The sequence below is a fragment of the Bombus terrestris genome, chromosome 2 (assembly GCF_910591885.1).
Source record: "Bombus terrestris chromosome 2, iyBomTerr1.2, whole genome shotgun sequence".
NCBI classification, from domain to species: Eukaryota; Metazoa; Arthropoda; class Insecta; order Hymenoptera; family Apidae; genus Bombus; species Bombus terrestris.
Genome location: NC_063270.1, coordinates 9,366,757 through 9,381,517, shown reverse-complemented (window position 1 = coordinate 9,381,517; position 14,761 = coordinate 9,366,757). Strand labels below are relative to the sequence as shown.

Below are 14,761 nucleotides of genomic sequence, written 5' to 3'. Positions count from 1 at the left end.
TTTCTCAATATACGTATATAAATATAGTCAGACAGAGAAGGTTGTATAAATAAAACACAGACCCTCGGCAACCCCGGCTTATCTTTTCTCTTCAGTCGGAACAGTTTAAGAATAGAATAAGGTTCTACGGGTAGACTGACTCGTTGTTAATTATAGAACACACTTATTTGTACGTACATAAAAAAGGTACAAATATTGTCATATAAAAACTTGACTACGGAACGGTGAGCATGTAGCTTCAAATTATTAGAAAATAAAAGTGTTTACTAATATTTCCATACGTACATATATCGAAAAAACGTTCCTCCTCTTGCACTGTTTTATCGCAGATCCAGTAACAAAAATAAGTGCCGATGAACTCACTCGATGGCGCCACTTGATTTAGCAATTCGGGAAGACTTTATGAAATATCAAATTTCTCCCAATTTTCCCTTTCCAATTCGATTCGCATTGTAAGTTTCAATAAAATCGATATTAATACTAAAGATTACCAAGATAAAAGGTAGAGGGATAGTTTGGCAATGAAATATTAACGACAGGTAAAATTCTACGTTTCTTCGTTAAGTATGCTTTATACTAGACTATCTCGAAAAGGACTTATTCCAAATCTAGTTGTTAATTACAGGTTAATATCATTCATATTATGTTACGCTTACCTTACGCGTGTTGCGGCATTATATTTATTACGACAGTTGTACCATACTTCTTGCGTTCATCACCTTTTCTAGGATGCGTTAACGCTTTGTCGTATGTTGTTGAAATAGCAACAATCTTGTCCGTAATCGATCGTATAAATAGACACCCGAATCGCGCAATAGAAAACATATGATTTATTCGATGCGTATACCCATATACAAAGACAAATTGCTAATGTTTCTGCGATTAAAACGAAATTTTTACCTTCTCGATGACCACATCTACACTTACATTTAAAAGTGAATACTTATACGTGTTATTGCCTAAACGTTATAACCTTAATATCAAAGAGATAAATTCATTTGCTCACGAATCGTCGTAGTCTTCCGATATCTGTTACGATCGATTAAAACATAATAATTATATTCTCGTAGCTGATTCTGATCGAAACGCATCCAGTGGCTAGGTGGATCCTCTTTCACCATTCGTAACGCGTTTATTTCTCGTCGGTGGTTTTGTCAAGTACGTTCCCTTGTGATTCTCGGCTTTCTCTGTTCGTCCTTCGATGGATCTCGCTCGATCCTGGTGGCCGAAGAGCGGCGACGAAGGGACGTAGCGCGGAGCTGTTCGACGCCGTGCTCGTAGCCGTTCTGACGGAAGGGTGGAGGGGACGCATAGGCAGAGAGGAAGGGTAGCGGGGCGTCGCGACGCCAGGCGTCGCTGGTGTCGAACCGGCAGCATATCGTTGAGTCGAACGTGTCGTGTGCCGTCGCTATCGCCACCGTGGTCGTTGTCGTCATCGTCGCTGTTTTTCATCGAGCGGATTTTCGAAAACCCTAGAGAAAGCCGAAGCTCGGTGGTTTCCCGTCGCCGGTCGGGGGGTGAATATTTTTGGTAAAATTGTTTTTAACGTTTGCGTGCAATTTCCCCCCGATCGAATCAACGCCCGAGCAACTCCCGGTCGTAGAACGGTCACGGAACGATCTAGTCGAGAAGCAAGTGCGCGAGTACAAGGGGCCACGGCTACGCGTTACGGCGAACTGGAACGAGTGGGGTTTGACGAGAGTTTGTGTACGGCCATGCTTGCAACGGAAAAGCCAATGTTTCGCGAGTGCGAGCAGGAGGAAAGCTGAAGAAGGGAAGGCAAGTTAGGCAGAGAACGCGAGCAGACCGAGGGAGGGCGAGAGAGAGAGAGAGAGAGAAAGAGAGAGAGCGAGCGAGAGAGAGAGAAAGAGAAACCCGGAAGAGAAGAGCGTCTGGATCCTGGAGTATCGTTTACGATACGACACCGAGCCATCAGAATTGCGTTGATCCATTTGCACGAAAGATCGCCGAGAAGATTGGCCAGGGTGCGAGCTGGACGATAACCGTAGTATGAGAGAAGAGCGGCACGCAGCGAGAAGGTAAGGTACTCGATTGATTTGTCGTCGACGTAGACGACGCCTTTTTTCCATCTAGTTCTCCGATCCATTGTCGGATATATTCGTGACGATCAAAGGAGACGAGAGTCGAGTCGAAGAATCGGTTCGACCGATCTCGTTTCTTGCGTCTGTTCCTCGAGCTGTTCGCTCGGTTATAGTTGGCGAGTTTCTTTCGAGAAGACCGGACGATCCATCCGATCGGTGTGCGCCGTGAACGCGATCGACGAGGGTTAGGGAAAGCTTTCTTAGAACGGTAGAGAGGGCAGGGGTTGGAAGAGGCGGTGGAGGCGGAGGAAAAGAAGGTGGTGGAGGTGGTGGTGGTGGTGGTTTGCAGACGAGGCGAAGGAGGAGCGAGAGAAAGAGAGACGAACGAGCGAACGCGTAACTAGGTGCATCATGAATAATACGCGCAGCTCGCGAACAGGTACACGCTGGTACGATTCTGCGTTCGTGGAAGCGTGAGGGTGTAGAGAAACGTATACACCGATGTATCGCGTATATACGCGTATATTCGCGTACATATAAATATAATCGAACGCACCCAGATATCTATTTATAAGTTTAAACACAGGGCGAGAAGAAGGAGTGGTGGAAATCCGTAGCGGTGGTAGCGATGCTCGTTCGCTGGTAGATACGTGTGCGTGTCAAACGGCTGCTGGTAGTGGTGTTCTCCGCTAGTGATGCCACGGTGATGCTGCTACTCGTGTGCTGATGATCCTAGCGATCCTAGTGGTAGCGACAGTGTACCAGGCAACGTAATACGGAAGAGGTGGAAACCGATTTAAAAGCCCGCTTTTCGTTTTCCCGCTTCGGTGCAAACAACTATTACGACCGACTGTACCGACCAGGAGACCAAAACGGCGGCTGGCTTCCGATTGGATGGAAGGTTAGCGCGCGTATTAAGCGGCATTTTCGTCGTGGTCGGTCCTTTGTCGCGTAGCGCGAACAGAAGCGAATAAAGCTTCCGAAGCAGAAGACGAGGAAGAAGAAGAAGTCGTCGAGGAAGGAGGACAAGAGCGCAGAGTATAGGAAGCGAAGAGAGTGGAAGAATTTGAGTGGAAGAAGTCGACTGGCGTTGAGGGATCGTGGTTGCCGCGAGTGCGTCAACGCGGATATGACGAGCGGATACGCCCGGCTCACGTGATACGCGACACAATCGCTTCACCGATATTTCCTCTATTTCAAAAAATGTGGTAAGTCGTCGAATTTCTAACGATCGACCGCGAGATTCTCCCTCTCGAACCAGCAACATCTCAGTCTCTGCCCGACTACGTTTCCATTCTTCATCCCCGTTACCGTGCATCACTCTCTTCTTTCCAATAAAATAGAAGCCCGTACGTGGCTCGAATCTTCTTTAAAGTTAACCAGGTAACTAGAGAACGAATCGGTTCAGATTCTATAAACACGTGCTCTTGCAAGAGTCGTGTCGTTTCGATATCGTCGTTGTGTTTTCTTCGTGTCGACGAAGCAGCTTATTCTTTATCGCGATAGACTATATAGCAGGGTTTATATACGGATCCGATCGAAGTTTCTCGGTTTGGACGATGGACGTGGACGATGCGTTTGATTCGTAAACAAACAAGAAACACGCGGTTCTAGCGGATAGTCGGTGTGCGAAAGCCTAACCTTTAACAGAACCCACGAGCTTCGGATACCATTCTCTTAATCTCTTCGTTACGCGATTCCTTTCCTCGCGTTTTTACACGTTTGATCGCTCCAATTTTCAAGAACGATGTTAACGAGTTGTTAGCGCGGATAGTCTGGCTAATGGAAAATCGATAAAAAAATTTGTGAACGCTTCGTGGAATGTCTGTTATTAATTAGAAAAGCCTTCGTGTTGCAACTGTCGTAAAAGCTCGATCGTTAATTCCAGTTAAAAAGGATAATACCTAAATGCCACTAAAAGGCCAATGTGTTTTTTCTTTAGTACCGGCACCCCGAGTATCACCGGTCAGCCATCTCTTCCGTACGACCTTTCTGCGAAGTTGTTTTCATAGAAAATACCAAAACGAGCTTCCGTATCGATGCATCGTTCGTTTCATCGACCATCTTCCACGGACGAGTAAGAATAAATCTTTCTTCCTAAGTATCGAGCTACGGAAATCGTCCAAATTCTTTGGCTACGAGTTTCCTCGATCTATTAACGCGAGGGTTAAAATCGTGCAAGTCCTTGCACGATGGAAAAATAAGCCTGCTAACAGGCTGAAGAAATCTCTACCGATGCGAAATGTTCGTAAAACGTAGAAAGACAGTTGCGCGTAGCTTCTTCTTCGTAATCCACCATGAACTTTTGTAGCCTCGTTTCGTTCGAACAGCCTGCAAACACGTGTCGTAAAAATGCCAGCTATCTTCTTTATTACTCGACCCACGGCACACCCTCTTCCACACTGACATTTACAATAATCGATTCTCAAGCGTGTAACTTCGACCAATGTCGTTAATCCGTTCGAAGTTCAACAGAAATTAAACGTTTCCATTTCGATGAAATTTCGTCTCCGAACGATGAAAATCCAGCTGGCGCGCGTCGCTCCTCATCGATTTTCCTTCTTCTCGGATTCCCGTGACTTTGCGTTTGGAAGAAAAGTTGCTGGTCACATACGTATTTCGAGGTTGGACTGAAACGATCGGGTCGTTGGGCCGCGAGTCCGTCGGAGAAGACGACGCCAAGTTTCTCGGGCAAGTTGTTGTTAAGGTCGGTCCGATTTGCCGCGGTTCATACTCGCGGACTAATCTCAAGGAAATTCGGGTCGATGCATAATGAGGTTCCACCTTGGATTCCCGGTCGGCATTCCAAGGCATTCCGCCAGGAACGTTGCCTTCCTTACTGAAGCGTAGATTACTCAGACGGACGTCATTGCGTTAAGAAATGAATTCCTCCTCCTCCTCTCTCTCTCTATCTATTTGTTCGTCATTCGCGGTCGTTTCGAAGCAACGTGGACCAACGATTCTTCCTTTTTCCGACGTTCAAATCCAACGAAATCGATGTATCGAATTGTCCGCTACGTGGATATTTACGAGTTTTTACAGAGGAAATTTAATCCTCGCGAGATTAACGACACGATAAGTTTCGATATAATTTTTAGAAAAATCACTGGGTCGTTGCAATTGGATCACGGACGTTTATTCGTATTTTTATGATTTTATGACTTTCAACGCACGTTTCAGAGATAATACGCAATAATCAGGACGATCGTATTCGAAAGAGCCGAGGTTCGTCGACTTTCACCAACGATATCTTTTGTGAACTCGCTCGCTAACAATCAGCCGTGTCTTCACCGTTCATCCATCGGAACTTATTGTCGTAATAGCTTCGATAAAATAGTCGTTTCGAGCTGCTCTTACCAAACGATATTATCGCGGATGTCGTGACGCATGGTAACGAGTCGGCCAACTTGCGTGACAATATTATCCTGTGGGAAACGTTAGCGCATGTTTATCTTTCCCTGGGGTTGATAGTTCGGAATATTAGAGGCTACTGAATGACGTAAGTACTTACATCATCAGGGACGCGAAGTCACGTACTAGGAAGAAGGTTCCCTTCGCGGACAACAAACTGATTATCCTGAAAATGTCGTTCGAACGAAACGAATCGTAGACGAAAGGAACGTACACGTACCAGCAGAATGATCGTAATTTATCTTATGAGTCGCGTGAAACCTAAGGTTTTGGTCATAAAGCGAACGCAGTGAGAGTAAATTACAACGATGCTAAAATGCCAAACCACCTACCGATGTACCGCTGGGGTTGCGTTCTCTTCTCAATCACGCGACTGTCTCTATCTTAAGCGATAATCGTTGTTGCGATCCGACGCAACATTAAAATAACAGCGAGCGTGTTAAAGCGTAGATCCACTTTGCTTTCCTCGATGCAAACTTCCGTACTCTTAGAAGGAACGGCTGACAAGCTGAAATCGAGGAAGGTTCAGCACGGATGGGATCAAATGGGATGCGAAGATGCAGTTTTACGTATTTACGCGCATTATAGCTGGCGTATCTCTCCATCGATGAATTTCTAATTGAGCCACTTTCAATTCTGACGCGAACGGTTCGATCGATCGGCCAGACGTCAGAGATATTCGTCTTGCTGATAAGACCGCGGTTCAGATTTCGAAAATGTTCGCTGTAAATACGAGGTGTCCTCGTTTCCTCGCTAAAATTCTTCCTCTCTTCTCTAACAGTAACGTCTCTTATCGTCAACCTTCGACGAAAATAAAATTTGCTCGTTCGAACGATTCGACGTGGGTTCGGATCACAGCAGCGAAGTTAGCTTCTTTCCTGTGCCCGGAACTTGATGCGTTTGCCCTGGTATCGGCTCTTGGTTCGAGGCGAACGAAGCCGATTCGAGTGGACCGTTTGCCATTTCGTCGAGAAACTCCGCGCTTTGATGTTGCTGCTGCCAGGATCCTCGCACGAATCCGATCCTTTTATCACCAAAGACAGCGTACGTCGAACAAACTGGAAAATTCTTCAACGGCGCTTTCCTATCTCGCGCGAGACACGAGAAACATCTAGTAATTGCACACGACACCGAGAAACAAGGCGCTTTCGTACGAGATAGAGCGTGGCGCGTGTGCCTCGAAGTAGCGCCATTAGAACATAATTCACAGAGACGCGGCAGCTCGTCGGCTGGCTATTGTACATCGCTGAAACGTCAATCGTGTCAACTTTGACACACGGAGAATCGCGCTATGACGCTCGTAGTATTCGTTGCTTTTCTGTTTGCGTTAGTAGGTTAGATACGAACCGGTGACAAGTTGTTCCACAGCGAAGGTTTTCCACGGCCGGCGAAGCTTAACGCACCATAAATAAATCTGGATCTTGTTTTGCGAGGCGAACAGGAATAGCGAACGGAATAGAGATAAATAATGCTGTTTGAACGTACACACACGGCACAAGAAATAGAAGATGGTCGTGTGGATGGGGAAAGCGGAGGAAAACGAGAAACCTTGAAAAGATACTCCGATCCATTATTAGGAGAGTGGCGCCAGCGAACAGGAGGGAAGAACGTCGTCCTACGGTTTTACGAGGACGGTGCAGTTCGGCGAAGGAGCGTCTGATCCCGGCGACGAAAAACAAAAGCTCGGTTCGGGCGTGTTCGCTCGATATTCAGGCTAATGATATTCGGTATCGTCGGAACTAGAGTCACGCAAGCTAAACAGGCCGAGGTATAGAGAGACCGACTTTGATTTTCTTCGAAACGCCACCAGTCACTGTCGCCGCCACCCTTACTTTGTCATTTCCCTAATGAAAGTTGCGCCACGCCGTTAAGAAACTTCATTAACGCGCCGCAGATACCGGAACGCGTCTTCGTTTCCATTTCATCCGCAGCTTACTCCCGCGTTTCTTTCTTTCGACATTCTCTGTCACTTTCAATCAACCATATTCTTTTTCCATATTTATTCAAGCGATATTCCTTTCGACAATGGTTACCTATCTTTCAGCGTCGTCAAGTTTACGATAACGCGGAAGCATCAGGACAAAAGTAGCACGATTTTTACTATACAGCGACGCGTCTAGATTAATCGTCGTTTGTTGCACTTTGGAGTCGTATATCGTTGGTCTAATACATTTGTATACGTAACACCGTCGTATAAATTAATCAAAGTCGCGTTATATCGCTGCAAGGCGGAAGATTTTCCTTCGCATGTACGTCGTATGTATATGCAAAGTTGCAGGCAATCGTCAAGTTTCTTTACATAAAAGAGACGGGGAATAAATTCGATCCCGAGATTCGTAAAACTTTGATGCACGGTAAAAACGAAATAAACAAGAGGGAGGCGAACGTAGAAGAACGAACGTAGTAGAATTTGGTCGGATCGCATTATGCAAGAGTAACAGCAATGAGAAATAAGATAAAAAATTGTCCATCTTTTGTGATTTTCTTTTGCAAACGTAAATCCGTTGATACAGTCTGCTAAGCGGCGATAAGAAGATTCGGGGTAATGCCGTGGCATACAACGATACGACGTTCTTTGCCGGTGCAGGATTAGCGCGATGACGTTCGAATTGCAATTGCATCGGGTTTCCGTTTCGCTACGCTTCCGCCGACGGATTGCCTCAGCAGCAAGGAAATATCGTTTCCTTTTCTGTCTGGATAGTTTGTTACCGTTGAAACGTTCCAAGTTTCGCTTTAACGATATCGATCTCTTCTAATCCAATCCCGATCCATAGACGACAACGATTCTCACCTTCCCGTAATTTTTTATTCAATTCGATGATCAGTAATTATCAGATTGCGGATTTTTGTCCGTTTATGGACAATTTTAACCCTTTGCACCCCTATGTCGAGTGTGAATCGACATCAGTTCTTATCTCAGAAGCTCCTTTGTCGAGACTCACCTATTTTTGTAAAACGTGCGAAAGAGAAGCAGCATTGCAACCTGGAAGTTGTTTCAAGGTATATGATACACTTAAAAGTTACAAAATACACCAATAGTGTGAATAAAACTGGTTGTTGAGAATCGTGAATCTTAATCGCCGAAATAAAAGTAAAGGAACACCAACGTTACGCTTGGAGTCCCACCTTTTTTATAAAACGTGCGAAAGAAAAGCAGCATTGCAACCTGGAAATTGTTTCAAGGTACATCATACACTTAAAAGTTACAAAATACACCAATAGTGTGAATAAAACTGATCGTTGAGAATCGTGGATCTTAATCGCCGAAATAAAAGTAAAGGAACACCAAGGTTACACTTAGAATTCATATTACAATAGTTTTAGATTTATTTAATAAACGATTTCCAGGATCTTCGTCGATTTACATTTGCACGCGTCTCAGCACTCTCTTCGTCTCACCATCTTCCATATCACGCTGTCAACGAAACAGTCACATTCGTTTGTTTTTCGAGACGCCGCGCACGCACATACTTGCACACACTCATATTCACATACGTGCGTCACTACTACGTGGCCAATCTAGTTTAGCACACAAAATTATACACATCTCAATACTGGTATTTAAGTGAATTCGTTTTTTCCTTTATTTATCTAAATTGTCTTATTTTTTAGTCAAAGTAAATTTCGAATAAAACGCTTAAAAGCCGCTGGGAACGAAATTGAAATAAAATTCGCAGTGCAAAGGGTTAAGACGCGAGTAACGCGTAAAAATACGTCGAGCGTTGGAAGCGACGGTACTTGTTGTAACAGCGATATATGAGACAATTTTTCCACTTGTGTCTATAAAGATACGAATTTTGAAAAATATACACGTCCTGGTAATTCGAATAAACTGGCAAATATCAGTTCAGAGTCTATCAAAATCGAAGCAGTTTCTGAAGTGCGCTGTAAATTCATGCTCAACTAATATTCGTAGTAAACGAACATTTGTGCCTTTCAATACGAAATCTACATTGTTCCTTCTCTTCTGATAAACGCGATTTCATCCTTTGGACCTACTTCGAAACTCTTCGACCGGTAATATTTGACAGCTTCGACGTACGATTCGCTTTTGATGGTCGAAGAAAACACGACCATCTATCTCCGCGAGAATAAACGGCAGGGCGAATAAAAGAAGAGAACGAGACAGCGATCGTATATCGAGTTCCGGCATGAAAGGGCCGAGAGTTAAAAGGAATAGATTATAGTTGGAATAATACGAATAATACGTACTTCTTAAACTCGGCCGATTAGAAATTCCAAGCGTCCTTCAAGTTGCATCGCTTGAAATTCTTTCTTCTCGGCTTTTACATTTTAATGCGTTCGACGCAAGCCGAGTCAACACGGTACGCTTTCGTATCTTCGATATCCATCGGCTTATTTTCATCAATTTTGGAACGCACGAGCCAAGTACGAGCGGAGCAATTTGCTAGTTTCGAAACTAGTAGACGAAATTTCTCTTCCGATGAGATTTAATATTCAAATATCGTTCGTCTTAATAGCTGTATCTTCGACGTTCGTGAAATCTCGCCGGTTTTCCTGTTATTTCGAAATGATCTGCATCTTCGAATCTAACAGGTTGTTCTCGTTTTCAATTACGTCGTATTGAAATTCTCCTAGCCGATCACGGTCCGGCGTTAAAATCAGAAAATTAAAAGAAATATCCTTGAATACAAATATCGTGTTTGCCTTCTGTGATTTATGATTTTAACTACGAACTTGGGCGCACGAATATCGAGCGTTTCGCCTGAGCCGCAAGGGCATCATCCACTTGATGCGGAGGAACGGAAGATAGATGGCGAGTCATCGATGTATTACAAGTGTCTCTTGCAGGGTAGAAACGTCAATTCTGCAGATTCGCTGTTTGGATATCATCCGGAATGTTCTCGGCTGTTCGTCATCCAAAGTGTCAACTATTTTTAAAGCCCTGTTTCTTTTTTCCTTTTCATCGCGGCAGCGAGACCTCGCGAAAGGACAAAAGTTCGAGCATGGATCGAGGGAACGTAAAATTCGAGTTAACGCTATTTCGAACGAAAGACAAGAAAAGTTCGACGATCTCGATGGCTGCCCGGACATGTGTCTAGGAGTAAAAATATCTCGAGTACGATTTTCAGAAGAAGCTCGGATCGCAGGATGAGCGGGATACGCTAGCCAAATGCTCGATCTTGAGTACTTCCGACGTTATTCTCATTTCACTCGCGTAAGGTGCGATCTATCAGAGTCGTGCGATTTTTAGTTTTGTGGCAGTTGGGTTGTTTACGGCCGCCAGACGAAACGCGCGTCGATAACGTTAGAAATATGGAGAAAAATTTGCATGGAAATGGCAATAGTATTTTGATGACGTTATTACGCGCCGAGCGAATAAATTTCCATCCAGTTTGTTTCAGAGTCGCGTCCGTCGTATCTCATTAGCAAATTGGTCGATTTAATAGAAATCAAACGAACCGTGTTCGTGTATACCTTACGATTGATATTCCGCCAATTAAAGAGCTTCTGGGAAAACGTGCCCATAAGACAAAATTGCGACGAACCTTTTAATTTTAGTTGTCTAACACTGCGTATTCCGATCGATGATTACGATAGCGAAATAAACGACAATTTCGTAATATGTAATTTAGCTATTTGATCAAACGAATACACGTGGCATCTATACATCGTGCACGTAAATTTGGGCAGTTCATTTGTGTCACAAATTTAGGTCCACGCTGTTTACTTGCCATTGACCATAGGTCCTTTTTCAAGTAGATCCTCAATTAGCGTATTTCTCTCTCTCTCTCTCTATTCGGAGTACTTGGCGTCCTAACCGAGTTCATTGATGACGACATGAAATGTGATTCGATCGTTCTCCTTTCTAGATTGGTTGCACTGGTATATCGTGTATTATATCTCGAATAGTTCGCAGAAGACGAGGACGAAGAAACAAAAGGGACGAGTGACACAGAATGGGAGTTACATATTTCACGAACAATCGGCCTTCTTTCACGAAAGTCGAGGGACGACTTTGTGATGCTGAAATATTGATATCAGGCCGGAAAACTCAGCTCCAGTTAACGGACAATAGAATCACGTAGGACGCATTGCACCGGAATCGATGCTCCTCCGTGTTTTTCCTTTTTCATCCGTGTCTCCTTTCTGTTCCTCCTCCATAAATACCCTTTCCAACTTTTTCCTCGTTTTTCCCTCGCGCGTCATTCCTCCCATCTTCCTTTCAAAGAAGGCCAATTTTTCCAGCGGCACATTTTCTACGATGCACGATGTTCTTATTTTTTTCCCCCTCTAGCCCTTGCTGCCAAAATCCGTTTCCACGAGTTACGTAAACATTCTGTCCAAAACTGCGATCGTCCGTAGCACGAAACACGTCGATGAAATGGCACACGTGGCACTTTGGAAAACATAAAGCGACCGTATCGGCCCGTTCTTTTTCAAAATCGCTCTTTTGTTCAAGGAAAATCGACATCTATCGGGCCAAAAATATATTCCTCAAGAGACTGTAATTAGTTGAATCCATCGACAAACGTTTTTCGTTCAGAATTCTTGTATCGCTGCAACAACGTATACATGCGTATTCCCATTCTGTAAAGATTTTAAGAAGCCTTGTGCATTAAATACTTTGCACGATTCTCTCGTACCATTGTGTCCTGTAGAATACGAAGACCACAGGGTAGAAATACGACAAGCGCAGTTTTCTTGATTCTCTGATTTTCTAGTTATTTAGTAATTAGTTTGGCCCTTGATATAACGCGGTTAGAAACAGCGATTAAAATTTCGTGAGAAAATGAATAGCATTCCTAGTGTCTAGTATCGGCGAGCATAAATAACGCAGATATTTAAGTATTTCCATTTAAATGACGCATTCTGTATAAGTATGTGATAACATATAGAACTGTTGCAGTTAAACAGCAGCTGTTTTTCCACTTTCTAGGAACTAGAATAGAATCAGCCAGTTCTTAGAATCGACATTCATCAACATTAACTTGTGCAAATTACATTCGTAGAATTCTCGATCCGGTCTATGTACAATAATACCAACCCGGAACCTGTTAACACATTGTTGAGCGGCAATTTTACTGGGAATTTATCTCATATCACCGGCTATTATTTCGTAATTGCACGTGGAAGTAAAACGATATAAATAAATTTTAATAAATTGTATTTCCTATTTAAACTTTTAATATTTCTTTTCCGTACGATAAACAGCGTAACAATCACCTACGTGTAATGGTACACAATAGCTTTCGCAAATATATCTAGTTTCGTTGCGTTTTCCTTTTGAAGAGCATATTCTACACGCTCTAGTCAGATTCGTTCCTCTGCCAGTGACTATTTTTTCTAACACGTGGCCTCTTAGTTGTCCGAGAAGTCTGAACGGCGCATCGTTATAAGGAGCAGTTTCAGAAATTCGAGAAGTGTCAGGTGCAATGCTGCATTTTTTGGAATCCACGGTTATCCATTCATTCCCTAGCTACTTCCGGTAGAAATTTGTTGTATCTCGTTTTATTTTCTGGCAGATAGGTACGGTACATTTTATACGCATCGAACAAGGTGCAGTTTATCAGAAGAAATGCTAATCTTTTGAACCACTTTAAAGTTAAACGACGCTGCTGCGAAAGGAAAGCGCATCGCGAATTTTCTCGTGGCCGGTCGGCAACGTTTTTCCATGAAGACACGAGTTAACTCGTAACCGGTGAACAATGTGTCAATACCAATGAATAAGCAAATAAACAAGTAGAACATTAGCGACAAAAGCTTGGCAGCGTGTCTTTTCTTAAGAGCGATGCTTTCTACCTTCTTTCGTGATTATCGATTTCTATATCGTTAACCCATAAAATTGTAATTAATGGAAGCCAAATGAGCTCGGCCGCGCGAATCCTTGTTAGTACCAGTTGGCAATTAGTTTCTCCATTAATGTAAACATCAATCAAGCTAGGTGCTTAACCGATACGATCGATTCTCCATTACTAGATTATTGGCACCGGTCTTGATCGTAAAGTATCACCTCGGACGAGGCTGATTAAATATCCAAGTACCTCGACGTCGCACCTACTTTTACGCTTATTTCCATTAAGTAGCCCATATAGCAAGGTTCGCGCGAAAAAGAAAAGGTTGATAACGCCTATTATTACGGTGATATCGATTTCTTCCCTGTTTATCGCGCGTAGGTTGACTCTATGGCGTCACGTTAGGGTGTCGCGATGTTTTTAACGAATAATTTATAATTATAAATACATATAATTCACGGAGCGAAGCGACGAAACTCTGGCAAGCTCTTTCTTTCGTTAATTTGGAAAATAACTATCGCTTAATAAATTGCATCGTTAGACGGTCCCATGTCCCAGCGTCGACGCTTCGACTGCAGTAGATTTCGGTGTAAATCAACATTTCGTACAAAATTACGACGCGTCTTTTCAGAAAATTCTACCGAATCCATTATCGGACTATCTCGATTCGTTTTGCATTCGTTTGTTTCCCGTGATCATCGTGCCATACAGTCACAGCAATCGCGATTATAATCTACGTTTAGCGAGCATTCGCTTTCACTCGTTCGGATCGTTGCGCTCGCAAATCGACGCTCTTCCCGGTCTATCTGTAAATCGTTTCGCTTTGATACAACACCGTCAAATGCATCGATCATCTGTCTCGCGTGTAAGTGCCGATTAAATTAAAAAAAAAAAAAAGAAACCTATGTTACGTAAACGGCTGTCTACAGGTAGCAGATCGAAATCACGTTTACGCGACAGCGACCGTCAAAGCGTTATATAGGATATCTTTTAATCAAGGGAGAGCAGCGTAACTCACGACGCTACCTTTTATACCTTTTATACCTACAATATATTTCTGATTGTATCTGTGACAAAACGATCCGGCCGTATCGAGTCGAAGCAAGGAAGTAAGGGCGCCATTTGAGAGGGACATTCACCGAGAGAAAAGGGCTGGAATCTGTCGAACGAAAAGGGATTGCTAGGAGGCCGGAGCGAAGCTCATGCCAGGAGGTAAACGGGTAAGCGGCCCAGCTTGCCCGATGCTTCCGTGGCAGCAAAGTGGTGAACTAAATTTAACTCGTTAGCACCAGTCGGCCACTATCTTACGAACGAGCGTGTCTTTATATCCGTTCGACACGAGGAAACTTTGTTAGCGCCGACCGATATTCGATCGAAAGGCTACAAAGAAGAGCAAAGACATAAGTTTCTTCCGTTGCTGTATTTTGGGATGCATCCCACCGAACTTATCTTCTCGTTGCGAAACGTTTAACGCCGAGCAAACGATCGACGGGAATTTTAGACTTTAACGTTCCACGTTGAACATCAGACGATGTTTTCGCGGTTTCGATC

The 14,761-nt window shown here is 43.7% G+C and overlaps 1 protein-coding gene across 19 annotated transcripts in view; it reads left to right on the top strand.

Moving 5' to 3' along the window:
- Positions 1-1,342: 1,342 nt before the first annotated feature.
- The window catches only part of LOC100649439 (muscle calcium channel subunit alpha-1), a 58,611-nt gene continuing 45,192 nt past the window's right edge, over positions 1,343-14,761 (top strand). For 14 of the 19 annotated variants that reach the window (XR_007227752.1, XM_048414569.1, XM_048414577.1 and 11 more), the window contains exon 1: positions 1,343-2,039. The gene's annotated coding sequence lies outside the window, so the exon portion shown is untranslated. Of the gene's footprint in view, positions 2,040-2,431; positions 3,251-14,761 lie in introns of those variants that run through there. The other 5 variants (XM_003393655.4, XM_048414572.1, XM_048414573.1 and 2 more) reach the window with 2 other exon arrangements.